Source organism: Carcharodon carcharias, chromosome 32 (assembly GCF_017639515.1).
Source record: "Carcharodon carcharias isolate sCarCar2 chromosome 32, sCarCar2.pri, whole genome shotgun sequence".
Lineage (NCBI taxonomy): Eukaryota > Metazoa > Chordata > Chondrichthyes > Lamniformes > Lamnidae > Carcharodon > Carcharodon carcharias.
Genome location: NC_054498.1, coordinates 25127299 through 25138370, shown reverse-complemented (window position 1 = coordinate 25138370; position 11072 = coordinate 25127299). Strand labels below are relative to the sequence as shown.

Below are 11072 nucleotides of genomic sequence, written 5' to 3'. Positions count from 1 at the left end.
GTGTGAGTGTTGGTTGCCACTTATTAGCTGCAGCCTGAATGCTGCCCACGATAGTATAAACCATAGTTGTACCTTTGTTTAATGGCAATGCAGAATGCAACACAATCCTGACCTATTTTGGAACCAACTGGAGATACAAATTGTTCAAAAATCCTAAATTGCCACCTGCAAATTCTCCTTGCAGATTTGGCAGACTTTTTCCATGATCTCTACCATCTCGAAGGACAAGGGCAGCAGACACATGGGAACAAGTGTAAGTTCCCCTCCAAGCCACTCACCATCCTGACTTGGAAATATATCACCGTTCCTTCACTGTCGCTGAGTCAAAATCCTGGAACTCCCTTCCTAACAGCACCATGGGTGTACCTACATCACATGGACTGCAGCGGTTCAAGAAGGCAGCTCACCACCACCTTCTCATGGGTAATAAATGCTGGCCTTGCCAGTGATGCTCACATCCTATGAAAGAATAAAAAAGTCTAGAAAAATTGCATCTAACCAGTTTTGCTGTTCTTTATTTTTATTCAAATGCCCTTAAATGCTTGGTTTCTAAAGTATGGTTACAAATTTCTTAACCTACAGAACTTGGAAAAGGGTGATTACTCATCTTGGACTTGTCAGTTATTGTCTAAGATTATATTTTCATTGATTTAATGCTGACATTCAGCAAAAGGATGTCAAGTCCTTGGCGATGTTGCAGATGAAGTTTACCAGAGTGACATCAGTGATGGGGAGAGACTGGAGAAGATGAGATTGTTCAGCTTAGAACAGAGAAGCTTAGGGGAAATTCAAAGCAAGTGCTCAAAATTGTGATGGATTTTGATTGAGCAACTGAAGGGAAACTTCAGAGGAACAGAAACCAGAGGCTTTAATTTGAGATAATTGATAAAAGAACCAAAGGAGTGATGAAAAGAAATGACTTTACAGGCGTGGAATGCATGACCTGGATGTGTGGAAGCAGGTTCAATAGGAACCTTCAAATGAGAATTTGATACATACTTGAAAAGGGAACAAAAAGTTGCAGGGTTGTAACTGCCGTTCACTTTCCTTCAGTCCATATTATGGATAGAAAATTCCCACTCACAGCACGTTTGGGTACAGTGAATATGAATGAAAAGTCTCATCTAAGTTTCACTTCTAAGGTCCAGATTCCCAGAAATAATAAACACTTAATAATGTTGATTCCTTTTGCACAATAACCTTCAATGTTCACTCAGATCGTCAAAGTCAGCACATGCCTGGGTTTAATCTGCTGACCTTGCATTGGCCTGACTTCCTGAGCTAGTCACAGTAACAGTCTATGCTGAAGTGTCAGCGAATATGAATAACTTGTTTTATTTTTGGGTTGCATAAACATGAAGTTTGAGGACAATCCAGTAAATATTGTATCCGCCCAACAAACTAAGGTTGAGTATCTCCTTGCCTTCGCAATCATGGCTCCTCATGAGATGGTCAGCTGGGCTGCATTTATGAGCCGGCTCTAGGTATAGGTAATTGCCTGTCCATCACTTGCTATCCCAGTGGAGAAATTATAATGGCTGTGTTCATATGGAGAATAATCTTATTCTTTTGTGCTTGCATATTTTGTTTACATAGCATCATAGTCATGAGAAACTGGGCCATTTCAGTTGATCCTGATCCTTGAGTTCCAATCACCAGGATTACCATTGCTTTGAAATGACATTTTGTTTTTTACCCTGTCTTTTGTGTTTATCAGTAACCAGTAAAACCACGCCTTTTATATCTTTGCAGATGAAATTCAAAAAAGATTCAAGTTCAGATCATTTGAGGAATACACAACCACATTTCGTGAAGGAAGCACTGTTTATGTTGGTGGAAATGAAATTGTTTATCAGATAAACTTTGACAAATCTCCTAATCTAGTACAAAAGGTACAGTAGAAGCAGCTGGACCCTGGTATGTTACTAGGATGTAACATTATGACCTGTATCCATTATCTTTAAAATTGCAGATGAATTGTTGGCAACCTGTGGAGGAACACGCATTTTCCAACTCTGTATTGTCATGTCGAGTGTGGTAACTACCCAGGGACTTTTGTTTTGTGATCCCTTGTTCTTGCTTGCACATAATCATATTAAGCATTCCCAGGAAACTTGCTTAGCATTGGGGGAAGAGTTTTCAAACGATGTTATTGGTGGGAAGAACCAGTAAAACTGAGCTTGTTGTTTCAAGTGACTCATCAGATATAAGCACACGCTTGATTATTAAGGAAGACTCTCAGATGCCCCTCCGTCTCTGCGCTCCATCCTCCAAACTCACCATAGAACCAGAATCACATGCAAATCCTTCCTGGGCTCGGTGCTTGTATGCTGACTGTAAGCACATGTATTATTTACATTCCATATCCAGGACATCGGAACTGCCTCAGGATGCAGCTGCACATGCTTCACTGTTTATCACTATTTTGTCTGCTTGTTAGCAACATTTTGAAATACATTCAGCTCAAAATCAATGGAGCAAACATTATCCTTGAGTGAGACAATAAGTGAAGGATCAGACGTGTCAATTGAGCTGAATATTGGGTGGGCCACATAACTAACAGCTTAATGCTGCTGCCTGAAGCAGATTTCTACTCCAATAGCTCTGTGTTCAAGCAGTTGCATTTTCTAAACGTGATTGTTGACTTGAAAAATATACCCTGAAGAAAATGGTTGATTAAATCTAGGCTGAAACCATTTTCTGACCCAGGGGTGAATATTTGCATTTGATTCTGTTATCCAGCCTTAGGCAGCAAGTATTAATACCACACCCTCCCTCGCCCCAACCACCCACATCCCTTCCCCAAAATCCTAGCACCTCTGACATAAACAAAAACAGAACTACAAAGTGAAGAGCTCATCGGTTTTTGTCTTTTTTTTTGGGAATAAAATTAAACTCGCACATTGCTAAAATAGCACATTCTGTTTGAATGGCAAAGCATGCTCGATGGGCTGAATGGCCTACCCCTTGTTCCTATGTGAGACAGAAGTAGAAATTCCTCATTACACCATTTGAAAAAGAATTAAGTTTACAAGAGTATTGCCTGGATGAAAAAGTTCAAAATGTAAGCTCGGGAATTGTGGGCAGGTAGTGGGATAATGCTTTAAGTTAGGATAAAGTTTCTTTGGATTGTTGATACAACTTGTTTATGCTATAACTCGTTTATTAAATTCTAATAGTGTTCAGGGTGAAAGCCAGCCATGGGAGTGATACAAACTAAGTTGATAATTTAAAACTATTATCAAAATGAAAAAGGGAGTGAGATTTTCATGGCCTAACTCAAAGGAAAAGCTACCTTTGTAATCTAAAGATCCCCCAAGGAGTTTTATTTGCTTATTTTGGTTTCTGTGAAGAGTGCAGTGTGAAACATTCATGGGCAAACCTCTCAGCAATGTCAGCAAGCCCCACTGCAGGACTTGAGCACCAAAACCAAGGCTGACACTCCAGCGAGGTACTGAGGGAGTGCTGCACACTTGGGGATGTTAAACGGAGGCCCAATCTGGTCCCTCAGGTGGCAGTAAAAGATCCCATGGCACAATTTTGCTGGAGAGCAGGGGCGTTAGTCATGGAGTCCCGGCCAATATTTATCCTCTCAACACTGAGCAGCCCAAGTGGAAGGCTTACATAAAACATGAGCCAGCGTTTAAAGAGAGCAAGATCAGCCCCCATCAGCATAAGGTATCCGGGGTGCAATGAGAGGGAGAACCAATTGCCTCCTGGTTTACTAAGTTACGGATTTCATTGTACTGCTCTGAAAGATGCTGAGCAGAGCTCATCTGTCCTTCATCCTCCCATCTTAATGGGGATAGGTCAGAACATTGGAGAAGGAGGGAGAGGGTGCGAGAGAGAGAGCCAGAAACATCTCCAGCCTTTTTAGTGGTAATAAAAGCAGCAGGTTGCTTGCCCCGTGATCATATTTGCTGTTGAAAGTGTGTTATCTGAGGAAGCGAAAATGTCAAGAAAATTAGGAGATAAAATGCCTTCAAACAGCAACTAAACAAGTTAAAAAGAAATAAAAGAAAGAACCTGCATTTATATATTACCTATCACATCCTCAGGGCTTGCTAATGTGTTTCACAGCCAAGGTAATTATTTTGCACAAATGTGTTCAAAGCTGAAATCCTGAAGTGAGTGGCATTTTCAACCTCCCCACAGCACGATGTATAAACATGGATTGACTTCGAACAAACACCATTGTTCCGGGTGGAAACCAACTTTTCAACGTCATTAGGTGGTTATACAAGTCTGTTTGCAGAACCTAGAAACTAAAGAACAGGAGAACAAGGTTCAGCGTGGGGTGATGTCACTGGATTTGTAATCTAAACACCCAGACTAGTGCTCTGGGGACATGGGTTCACCCACCATGGCAGCTGGTGGAATTTGAAATCAGTTAATAAATCCGCAATATAGAGCTAGTGTAGTAACCTGATGTGTAATATACCTTTAAGACAAAAGTTGCAATGGAAGATCACATGATCTTGGTACCCAGTAGCAGAGTAGTGTGGGCTACCTTGGTAGTCAGTAGTCTTGAGTTAGATTCTGAAGAGTAAAGGCAGAGTTTTGAGTTGGAAGCACACAAGTGTAGCTGCTGAATTCCTTTTGTAAATAAACACAATGTATTTCTCCTAAGAACGGTCCACTGATCTTCTCTATCTTGGTACTAACTCAGTCACCCTGAAACAAGCGTGTAACCTGGATCCTTCCAGTCCCATCAAATCAGGGTACAGGATCCAACAAACTGGTGATGAGAGTAAGAAGCAAGAAAAGCCATGAAAGGCCGAGGTAAAAAGCAAGAAAGAACAAAGGACATCAGGAGAACCAAAAGCGGGTTGTACCTCGCATGCTGGTTGTAAGTAAAGAAAAATTTCCTTCCTGATTGTTGAAGCAATTCCCTGGGAGGGAGCATGCCACAATTCGGAAGAGTTGAGCCTTTTGATCCAACCTTGGATAACTGGTATCATTATGTTGAACACCTTGCGCTCTTCTTCCAGCTGAACGGCATCACGGGGGAAGGAGAAGAAGCACGCGATCCTCTTATCCACATGTGGGAGGAAGACAAAAAACAAAGAAGAAAAGTACAACACAGGAACAGGCCCTTCAACCCTCCAAGCCTGCGTCAATCATATTGCCTGTCAAACTAAAACATTTTGCACTTCCGGGGTCCGTATCCCTCTATTCCCATCCTATTCATGTATTTGTCAAGCTGCCTTTTAAACGCCATTATCGTACCTGCTTCCGCCACCTCCTCTGGCAGCGAATTCCAGACACTCACTACCCTCTGCGTAAAAAAACTTACCCCACACATCTCCTCTAAAGTTTTCTTCTCTCACCTTAAATCTATGTCCCCTAGTAATTGACTCTTCCACCCTGGGAAAAAGCTTCAGGCTATCTACTCTGCCCATGCCACTCATAATTTTGTAAACTTCTGTCAAGTTGCCCCTCAATCTCCATCGCTCTAGTGAAAACAATCCGAGTTTCTCCAACCTCTCCTCATAGCTAATAACCTCCAGACCAGGCAGCATCCTGATCAACCTCCTCTGCACCTTCTCCGACACCTCCATATCCTTCTGGTAATGTGGCAACCAGAATTTCACGGAATATTCCAAGTGTGGCCTAACCAAGGTTCTATACAGCTGGAGCATGACTTCCCAGCTTTTATACTCAATACCCCTGCCGATGAAGGCAAGCATGCCATATGCCTTCCTGACTTCCTTATCCACCTGCATTGCCACTTTCAGTGACCTGTGGACCTGTACACCCAGATCCCTCTGCCCGTCGATGCACTTAAGGGTTCTGCCATTTACTGTCTAATTCCTAACTGTATTAGACCTTCCAAAATGTATTACCTCCCATTTGTCTGGATTAAACTCCTACCATTTCTCCGCCCAAGTCTCCAACCGATCTATATCCCGTTGTATCCATGGACAATCCTCTTCACTATCTGCAACTCCTCCAACCTTAATGTCGTCTGCAAACTAATTAGCCCAGTTACATTTTCCTCCAAATCATGTACATATATTATAAACAGCAAAGGGCCCAGCACTGATCCATTCCACTGACATGTGGATTCATTGGAAATTTGTTGGTACCCAGTGCCCCAGATTCAAAGTTTTGATGACTTAGTGAACCTCATGAAGATTCATTACCAGCCCAAGCCTTCGGTGACGATGCAACGGTTCAAATTTAACTCGAGGAACAGAGCTGCGGGGGAGACATTTGCTTGTTATGTGGCAAGTTTGAAATAATTAACAAAATATTGTGAGTTTGGTACATCTATCAATGATATGCTTAGAGATCATTTGCTGTGTGGTAGAAATAAAGATGTGATTCAAAAGGAATTACTGTCTAACAAATTTGGATTTTCAGAAGGCATTGGAAAGCGCTCCAGCAATGAAAGGTGCAGTGGAGACTCAAGCCATACAGGGAGCGCAAAATGGCACCGTCCTCCACGTTGGGTGGGGAACCTCAGCCAAAAAGAGCACGAAAGTGCAAAGCTTTACTCAGAACCGGGAAGCAGCCACCGCTAGCAGACAAATAAAAAGAGATAACTTAGCAGCAGAAACATGGCCTCATGGTAACAGAGGTGGAAGCAGACAGCCTTGTGATGAATCACAATTTAAAAAGATCACACATGTTTTCTTTTATCAAAACAGACACCTGATGAGTCATTGTAAAGGTAGAATCAGGCAGATTTTCAGACAAGAGCAAAAACTCAAGTGAGATCTACAGCATTGAAAAAGCCTGAAGTAACAGATTCAGGTATTTATTCATTGTATAATTTAAAGGTAGGAAGAACAGAACCTATGTAACCATGAGTGAATGAGAGGCCGATCAGAATGGAGGTGGATACAGGAGTGTCCGTTACGGATATGGGCGAGCTTTCTTTTAATTACCTGCATCGTGGGGAATGTAACCAAAATTTGGAAGATAGAGATGCTGAATTGAAAACTTACATGGGAGAAGACCTACAAATCAAAGGCATATGCAAAGTCACAGCACACTACGGAGGTCAAGCACTGAAATTACCTTTGATGATGGTAGCAGGTGAGGGACCTAGTCTTCTTGGACATAACTGCTGAATGAAATTAAATTGGAATGGGCTGAAATCTTCCCAACTGAGAGCTAATGGGCTATCAGAGCTACTACAAAAATATGCCTCAGTCTTCAAGGATGAACTTGGAAAGATTGAGGGACTACACGCAAAAATTCATGTAGATCCAGAGGCAACACCAAGATTCATGAAGGCAAGATCAGTACCTTACACAATGTGGGAAAAGCTAGGCACCGAACTGGACAGATTAGAACAACTGAGTGATACAACCAGTGCAGTTTTCAGAATGGGCAGCACCAATTGTACCTGTTCTCAACCCTGACTGAAGCATTCAAATTTGTTGGGACTACAAATTAACAGTCAATAAAGTGGCTAAGTTGGACAGACACCCCTTACCAAAAGTTGAAGACTACGCTGGACTGGCAGGTAGAACTGCCTACATGAAGCTTGATGTGAGTCATGTTATCAAGAATTAAAATTAGAGAAGGCCTCCTGGAAGTTTATTACCATTAATACACACAAAGGTTGTACCAATACACCCATTTACCATTTGGTGTATCTTCAGCTTGTGCCATATTCCAAAGAACCATGGAAAGTTTACTACAGGGACTGCCCCACATGGTGTGTTATTTAGATGACATTCTGGTAACAAGACTCACTGAAAATGAATATTTGATCAACTTGGAAGAAGTTTTGAGACATTTCTCGCAGGTTGGAGTGCGTTTGAAAAAAAAGCGCACATTCCAAGAGAAAGAGGTAACCTACCTAGGTTGAAGAAAAAAGTGAAAGTCATTAGAGAGGCACCAGCACCAAAGAATACATCCAAATCATTCTTGGGGATGATCAATTACTATGGATGTTTCTTGCCTAATTTGTCAACAGAATTGGCATCACTATTACTTGATCAAGACGAATCGATGATTGCCTTGGGAAACACCACAGGAAGAAGCTTTCACGAAAGTGAAACAGTTGTTGCAATTATCCACACTTCTAATACATTTTGACCTAAAAAAGAGTTGGTATTGACATGCGACGCATCTCCCTATAGAGTGGAAACAGTGCTTTCCCATCGAATGGTTGATGGATCAGAATAAATAGGTTATGTAGCAAGAACACTCGATACAGCAGAGAAAGGGCACTAGCAGAAAGAAAAAGAAGGCCTGTTAATCATCTTTGGTGTTAATTTTCACCAGTATGTACATGGCCATCATTTTACAATGATGTCGGACCATAAGTCATAGCTGGGCTTGTTCAGCAAAGACTAGCTGTATCCCCTATAGCTTCAGCAAAAATACAAGATGGGTGTTGACCTTGGCACCATGAGTATACTTTCATTCATAGGCCCGGAAGTCAAATTGCAAACGCAGATGCACTCAGTCGTTTAGCCCATGCAAGTAAAAAGTGAGGATGTTCAATTCCTCAAGAATTTGTTTAATTATTGAACTTCCTGGATCCATCACCGATATGTGCTAGACAGATTAGAGATTAGACAAATTGAGAGTAAGAGAACAAGTTCTTCTTGGTTGGTCACAAGAGCAGGAATCTGATGAAATGAAACTATATTTCCAGAGAAGATATGAAATAACCAGCAAGGAAGGTGTCTTATTGTGGGGAGCTCAAGTGATTGTTCCTCCAAAAGGACGAAAGCCATTGTTGCCTGAACTTCACGGTGCACATCCCGGAATTTCCAGAATGAACGCAATACCACGCAGCTATCTACGGTGGCCTGGGATGGATGGAGAAACAGGAAACTTATTGAGAAGTTGTATGCAGTGTCAGCAAGTGCAAAAGCTACCTTCAAATTCTCTGTTACAGCCTTGGGAGTGGCCAGGAAGGCCATGGGTGCGATTACACATCAACTGTGTGGGATTGGTCCTCCTATGGGAACAATGTTTCTACTTATCATCGATGCTCACTCAAAATGGATGGACATATATGAAGTGAAGTCCCCAACATCTTCTGTTACAATAGACAAACTCCGTCAAAGTTTCTCAATCAACAGACTATCAGAAGTGGTCGTATAAGACAATGGAACAGTATTTACGAGCGCTGAGTTTCACTGATTCATCTGCCTCGACGTTATTACTCATGAAAACATCACCGTACCACCCTTCCCCAAATGGGCCGGCCAAGAGAGTGGTTCAGATGTTCAAACCTGATCTGAAGAAATTGTCTGGGGATTCTATAGCAACTAAACTAGCACGCTTTCTTATCCACTTTAGAACCACCCCTCATACGACAACAGGTGTCACACCTGCGGAATTGTTGATGAAGCGCTGTCTCCGATTGAGACTGACCCTAATTATGCCAAACTTGGAGGGGGGAAAGCGGAAAGGAGTTGGGGAAGTCAGAGAACTGGACATGACTGTCAGCCGTGACAAGACGTTTAACGTAGGAGAGAAAGTAATTGTGAAGAATTTGAGAAGGACCAATATGGTTCTTTGGTGAAATAAGTGCAGTAACAGGGCCCCTTTCCTACCACATGAAAGTGGAAGATGAGTCATATGGAGACCTGGATCTTATAAGAGGAGAAACAAAACACCCAGAAATGATCCTACCAGTGTTTGTGACTAAATCAACACCTCCTGTTGAAAGAACTCAACTGAGTACAGATGTATCCGAAGAGCCAACTGTACCTGAAAGAGTTGAAGAAACAGATTTACAGGCGAGAAGGCCAAAAATCAGTTTGACAACTTGGTGAAACCAGTTTGCAATCGTTTACTCTGATTGTAAAACACCTGGATATTATAAGCCCAGCTCACCAGAGTCATCCCCCCAAACTCCAGGTCATCCAAGCACGCCGACATGTTTCATAACTGTACATAAGCGACGTGCACCTGGCGAGCTGCACTTCACTTCACTCTTTGAGGTTTGTTTGCCCACCTTGCTTCAGGCAGCCCTTGTGATCATCAGCGCCAGGCTACACAGGCAACACCACATCGCTTTTAGGAAGGATCACAAGCAGGTCTCAACCTACCAGACCAGCCGTAAGGCAGGGGTGGCTTTTCAGTGGCTGCAGGGCTAGGGCTTGCTTGGGGAAGGGGGAGAAGTGGCCTCAGGCAAGAGAAGAGGCTGCCGGGCGAGGGCTGTACTGGGGAAGGTGGATCTCCCAGGGTGTGTGTGGGGACACATGTTGATCTGTGCAAGTGACCTGAAGATGGTGAGTGCTGAGGAGGCAGTCTCCAGAGGAGATGAGGCCAGATGGGCATATGTGTGAGAATGGGTGGTGATGTCCTTTTGAGTTGGCAGTGAGTGAGATGTCAGTGAATGTGCTTGAGTGAGAGTTTAAAGCGATGAGATGGTAGCCTTACCCTGGCATCATGGATGAATCAGTCATATTCTGCATTGGATGGCCAACCTCTTCTGTGCAGCGTTGGCACTGATCACCACTGCCATCGCTTACCAAGCCAGAGTGGTGAGATTGTTGGATCTCTTGCTGCCAGAAGTGGGGTAGAGGACATCATGGTGGGTCTCCACGGCATCCAAAATGCGTTGCAGGGACACGTCACTGAATCAGGGGGCTGCCATCTTGTTGCCTTTCGGGGCCATGTCGTCTTGCAGGAGCCCTGGGCTGGAAGCACTGAGAGGTATGCATGCGGCTGCACTTTAAATATGGCACCCGGCGTAAGGGAGTGGTGAGTGATGGCGTGGCAGGCAAATCGGAGCCTGCCCGCCATCGAAACAGTGAGAGTCCCAAGAATGCATGATTAATGAGGCAGGATTTGGATGGTGGGGCGTGAAAAGACACCATTGCTGCCGGTGGGTAAAAGTCTTTTTCTCACCTGCTACTGCACTTTGTGCAAACCTGGGACAATTCTGCCCATAATGTTTGTGTTTGCTGGCTGCTGGTCAGCTGTAAAGGTATGACTTGTTAACACATCAGCTCTCTCCTGTAAATTCAGACTAAATTTCCAACTTTAATTGCTGCTCAGAACATTGTTTAAAATTATTTTCCTTGGAACAAGGAAGGTTAAAGTGATTAAAAGCCTTTTGAAAGGTCATTGACCTGAACCATTATCCC

General features: G+C 43.0%; 1 long non-coding RNA gene across 1 annotated transcript; it reads left to right on the top strand.

Annotated features, from left to right (window-relative positions):
* The first annotated feature begins 365 nt into the window (after window positions 1-365).
* LOC121271921 lies at window positions 366-4632 on the top strand. The gene is made up of 2 exons (XR_005941826.1): window positions 366-423; window positions 1753-4632. It is a non-coding gene; the product is annotated as an uncharacterized LOC121271921 (long non-coding RNA).
* Window positions 4633-11072: the final 6440 nt, after the last annotated feature.